This window comes from Glossina fuscipes, unplaced genomic scaffold (genome assembly GCF_014805625.2).
Source record: "Glossina fuscipes isolate IAEA_lab_2018 unplaced genomic scaffold, Yale_Gfus_2 60, whole genome shotgun sequence".
Taxonomy (NCBI): Eukaryota; Metazoa; Arthropoda; class Insecta; order Diptera; family Glossinidae; genus Glossina; species Glossina fuscipes.
Genome location: NW_023998432.1, coordinates 4,394,079 through 4,400,223, shown reverse-complemented (window position 1 = coordinate 4,400,223; position 6,145 = coordinate 4,394,079). Strand labels below are relative to the sequence as shown.

Sequence of the window (6,145 nt, the reverse complement as noted above, 5' to 3'; positions counted from 1 at the left end):
TAGTCTAAGAATTTATTTCGTTAGTCTAAATTAGAATAATAATAACATATGCTTTTTTTTATATTTTATATTTTTCATTTCAATCAACACATGTTTTAAAGGTTTGAAAATAGTTACCGTTGCCGCTTCCTTTCTACACTGGCTTGTTCCTCTATTTTCGGCAAAAATTTTATTGCGGTATATTGAGGTTCAGTTTGACGTGGCAAATTAACCAGACCCAGAAATTTTTTAATACCAATAAAAAGTCTGAAAACGTAATACAAATTATTATTATTATAAGATACATTTTTATTATTTTGAAGAAATAACGAAGCGCAAATAAAGCATGACTTTGGCGAAAAGCTACGCTTGCCTCGGACAGAAACAACAAAATTATCATCTGTTCTAGTCTAACTGCATCATGAAACAAGCGCGAAGAATTAGGCTTTATTTACTAAAAAAAGAATGCTTGTGTACTAAAATTTTTATCTTATTAAGTAGAATATATATGAGAATTGGAATTTATAAGACAATTTTAGTATATAAAATTTTAATATATAAAATTATTGTTTTATAAACCATAATTCATAGGAGAGTTGGTTTGTTTTACATAGCAAGGCGTGGGAACGATGGTCATGCAGAATTGCTTACTCATATCACCACCGGATGACAATATCATCCTCACTTACAATCCTGTTTTGTCATCGTTCAACTATTATGAAATTTGTGCTAATGTTTGCCTGTGATAATTGTCACTCGGTATCACATTTCCCATTTTGAATCAAAAGTGACAGAAAACTCTCTAATAACAACTTCGACATAAAACAGGGCTATTAGTTTATGAAAATCACAAGTTAAAGTGCGAAAAGAAAGAAGAAAATATGCGGTTTTGCAAAGGAAAAAAAAATATTTGCAAAATGGAAATTGAAGGCAAATTCTTACCCTTAATAACCATTAATAATTATTTTAAGTGAGTGTAGACATGAGTCTCGACTAGTAACTTAATGGTCGTGGGTTCAAAACTCAAGTGCGGTAGAGTTTTTAATAAAAAGCCGAAAGCCTTAAATGCTAGTGCTTTAGGAGCTTAGTCTTGGAATTTATTATCTAGCTAAATTTATAATAATAATAATAGTAATAATAATGATAATAAGTGCTTGCAAATTGTAAAAGAAGTTACCAACCAAGATGCACTTAGAATCAATTAAATTATTGCTTGGAATTTGTGGAAAAACACCCGAAGAAGGAAAATTGGAAAAAAATAGTCCGACAAATCCACAGCAAATGAAAAATTTATAAAGGAAGTGCAAATTTAAACGGTATCATAAATGCGTCGAAGTGGAAAGAAGGAATATATAGAAAGATATTTATTTCAAATAATGTTAATTTTATTTGCAGCCTTTAAATCGTTGGAAAAATCAACCGAGATACAGGGCTCGTTTGCTTAAAAAATTTTTTTTTTATTTATTTTTAAGTTTCTTAAATTGAACATTTTTAAATGTTTACGTCACTTTAAAAGTGGTTGAAGTATGTTTAGCATTTTAAATGAAATTTTAGAAACGTTTTTACCATGAAATAAATATATTTATACAATTTGTTGTAATTCTTTTTCCTTCTCTTTGGATGTCGGTTGGATTGCTGCTAATGCTAGCTTCGTCCACAGAATCGGTTGCTGAGTCCATATCGGTATTAATTCTTCTTTTCGTAAGAATATTGCGACGAATGCAGCATGCATAGATTGTGTTACGCTACATTATCATGGTTATAATCCAAAAGTCTTCCCTAGAATAAGCACCTCAACTTTAATTTGAAGACGCCTAAATTGGAGCCAAATCATGTCATATTTTTATGATCTGCATACTTTATATATATATTTTTTTTTGTTAAGAGGTGAATAGACTAGGCCTGTCAACAATAAGACCTATATATTCAGTAACGTGATTAATTCTTAAAGTGATTTGCTCTTTTGGTTTTACAGTTAATACCAGCAAATTGAATGATGTCCAGGAAAAGAAACTTGATGAAGCAGGTCTGTTTTGGTAGGCGGAAAAGCTGTACACGTGGTCACTTACCTACTGTCAATTCCGGATATATACCCAGAAGATTGATTATAAGCTTTGGCTGCAGTCGAGTGTTGATGAGAAACACACACAGGTATTGGTTAAAAGAGAACAAAGTAAGTTTAAAGGAAACTGGAACAGATTAATAGAGGAAGTCAGCTGCTTGAGATGAGTGTTGTTGCCAGTACGAAATATTTCATAAAGATTATTGTATATGGTGAAAATACAGAAAGGTTGTCTAAAGGTGTGAATTTTTCTACATTTAAAGATTAGATGATCAGCTGATTGTACTAAGTTGCATACACCACAAGTATCAGACGGAATTGCTTGGACCGTTTTTAAATAGACATCATCATATATGTGATTCCTCATGGGTCTGTTGAGTATTTTACTTTGCAAAACCAAGACAATCGCAAAAATTTGATTGTCATAATGTTCAATTTCAGACTCCTTACGAAAACAGCTACAACCTGGGTACAACATTAATTTAAAGCTCTCAAATGCCGTGCCGATGTAAACAGAAACAAAAAAGAAGCCCTCTTTAAGAGGATGCTATACAAATCTTCGACAAGTAAAGCCATTGTAAAATCTAGATGTCTTAAGCCTTGTAGAAGATTGCCATAGTAACCTTCTACTTTCCACGAAATAAAGGCTGGACAACTTCCACGAACCTCAAAATGTAGTTCTTGTTAGAGATTTTGAATTCTCAGCTTGATAACACAATCTCAAAACACTTTTTAATACTATAAACTCTAGTTGTTTTAAACACGTAAACAAGTCCATGTCAAGTTTTCGTCACTCTTATGGTAGTTCTACTATTCGTGGTTCCTTAGACTTGGTTTTCTTCAATTCTAATCTGGTAATATTTGTATGGAGTATCAAGAGAGATATCCTGCGAAGCAGTCATTATGTTCTAATTGCTTTTAAAACTTGTATTAATTCTTTACAAAAGACTAACGGCTTGATATTTCGCAAAATATTGTTGGATCCAATTTAATGTTAGAGTAGAGCATAGCTTCAAATCAAAGCTGCAAACAGAATGTACAAGTATCCAATACGCAATAATGCAAACAACCAACCGTTCTTTCCCTTCAGCATCAGTTAAGAAAGTAGTTTACTGCTGCTGCCTGCGATGATTTAAATACAACATTTTAAAGGCTGTTTCCGGTCCGAGTGTGTCTGCATTATTGGATGCAATAAATCCATGTTGGACAAACAATACAATTCCAAATGATTGGTGGCGATTTAAAGTTGTACCAATCCATAACTTTGGCAAAAATCTTGACGCGCTCGTGAACTATCGACTCGTATTCCCCGTCCTTATAAAGGTCACCAATTTCATGGAAAAGCAAAGACTTAGGATTTTTAAGGACCAGAAATCTCATTTCTGTTGGGTCTTTTGCAACAGTTTTGGGAGATTTTAAAATACCTTTATATTTTAAATTCTTTAAGTTTTCCCTCAACTCATATTTTCGTTATGGGCTCTGATTCGATTGAGATACACGGGGGATTGCGAAGTTACCCAAGAGCCCAATTCTGTTTCTACTATATATGGCTATTTTACATCGCCTTTAGGGTTACAGAACACACATATTTCAGTATGCTGATGGCTTTTTGGAAATCTCGGCGGGAAGGCCTTTTTATGAGGCAGTGCTTGTAACGACCAACTTCTTTTATGATTCTTGTACTGATTTAAACATACTCTTAAATCTTTCCAAAACAAATGCGGTGAACTTCGCGAAAGGATCGAAGAATGTTGTCAAAGGTACTTTGTTGTACCGAAAAACTTTGCTCAAACTCGTTGCCAGATGATAATCTTTGGACATTTACTTTTTACGATGGTGGTCTCTAGATGTAATGAGATCCCTAGGAACTATATAACTTGCTATCAAAAATTCAACCCATTTTCACCAAAATCAATCCTATCACAATCTAATCCCCTACTCATGTCAAGTGAAAAATGGATCTAAATATCCGTACGTCTATAGTTAAATCTAAAAGTAAGTTTTCGCAATCAGTTCTGTGAGCTGGAATTAACAACTTATATACACAATGATTTTACAATCTATGCGATTGATGTTTTTGTTGATCCTGCTGACTCCAGCATCTCTGTGTTGAAGCATTCTGGCGCACTCCGTGGTAAATTTGAAGTTTTCGAAGAACTGTGTTTCGTCTTTATTGAACTTCGTGCTGTCAGACAAGACGTTTTTCTGACCAAGTCCAACGTTATTAAAAAATTCGTGGTGTTTTCCGAAAGCTAATCTGCCTTGGCCTTAATCAAAAACAAAAATTCGTACAACATGTATATTTTTGAAATCTACGATATGTTAAAAGATCTTCTCATCGATGCGTGTCACTTGATTTGGATATCGGGTCATTGAAGTTTTATCTTAAATCCAAAGACTACTGTGCGTGCAGGGGAAGCTTGGTTTGATGATATAACGCTAATACTGTCAAATGCCCTGCCCAAGAAGCTCTTCGTCTAATTCGAATTGGAAGGATGTATAACACATAATAGCGGGGACACCAAATATTCGCCTCTTCTATAAGATTCATCCCTGCGTGACATTTGAGACTCTGTCGAATGCCATCTTCGGGACATGGGAAATTAAAATACTCAGCAGAATCATGAATAATCACACCAACGACCATGTCTATTCAAAAATGGTACGAACACTGTCGTCCGATATTTGTGGGATGCGCCTCGTTTTTGGATGAACAAAATTTGTTACAATATTTAGCATATATAACAACTTTTATGCGACCTTTCGTGGTGGCAACAATCTTTATCTCAAGCAGCTGACTTCTTTTACTGAAACTGCCGAATTTTCTTTTTAGCTCAACTTTGGCCTACTTCCAATGTTACTAATTATTTGTGCTCTGTCCTCTGCTTATTCCTTCTTCGTCAGTCTAACATTCTAGATGAACCATAGCTTGAAATTAATCTTCCAGAATTAACTTCCGAACGGACGGTACTTAACTGGCAACCGCTAAATCTCTGCCTCCTAACAAAGGAGACCTTCACTTCTTGTCAAACATTATTTATACTACATTTACAGAACGCAAAAGATCAACACATAATATAAACTCATCACGCAGCTGGTCCTATAATCAACAGACCTAATCCATTCATCTAAAGAAACGAAGTATTATTATTATTATTTTAATTTTAGACTAATGAATTGAATTCTTAGACTAAAAAAAGAGACATTGAGCACTAGCAACACAGGCTATCGGCTCTAATTTAAAAAAATGGATATTAGATAATAAGCTTAGTAGTATTAATAAAGTAAAATATTGAATTGATATTCTGTTCTGAAGTTGATTGTAGAATGTACAAAGGGTTAATCGTTCCAAATGCAATACTTCTAGCCAAGGAAAAGTTGAGGCAGTCGCAGAGAATGTGCTTTATAGTAAGAGTTTGTCCACAACAGCAGATTGGGGGAGAAGACTTCTTCAGGATCCATTGGTGAGTTGCAATTGTATGACCAATGACCAGGCGAATTCTCGAAAATGTTTGGATCTTGGTTTTCTCAACATTTGTTGGATATAGAAGTGGAGGGGTTAATGCAAGAGTAGTGTTGATGATGGTATTGTAAATTTCCTTCTGCAATTTTCTCTTTAACTTTTCTTCCAATGTATCTTTGAAGATCCAATTTTTCCATGACATCATCCATAATTAGAGGAGCAGAAGCAGCATACTTTGCCGCTCGATCAGCCTGCTCATTTCCCAGTAAACCGATGTGACTTGGTACCCATAACATTTTAATTTTTCCGTCGGGTGTAGTAATTATATTCCTTAATTTGTTGATGGTGCTCCATCTCGAAGTCGAAGGGTTCCGGGTAGCTAGTAATACAGACAAACTGTCAATAACAATGACGGTTTTGAGTTTGTTTTTATGGGCAAGGTTGGCAGCGTGAAGGATAGCTCTGGCTCCGGTTATGAAAGTTGAAGTGCTTTCGTGAAATATGTGGTTGAGAAGAACCCGTCCTGTAGCATCTACCACCGCACCAGCAGGAGGCAGACCAGGAGATTTTGAGCCGTCTGTGTACAAAAGATTCCAACCAGTATTGTCCGATACTTGGGTTTTCTCAGCTATTAGATTCCT

The 6,145-nt window shown here is 34.8% G+C and overlaps 1 long non-coding RNA gene across 1 annotated transcript; it reads left to right on the top strand.

The window, feature by feature from the left end:
- The first annotated feature begins 1,481 nt into the window (after positions 1–1,481).
- LOC119637552 lies at positions 1,482–5,102 on the top strand. Its single transcript, XR_005247279.1, has 3 exons — positions 1,482–1,866; positions 1,955–2,130; positions 4,946–5,102. It is a non-coding gene; the product is annotated as an uncharacterized LOC119637552 (long non-coding RNA).
- The last annotated feature ends 1,043 nt before the right edge of the window (positions 5,103–6,145 follow it).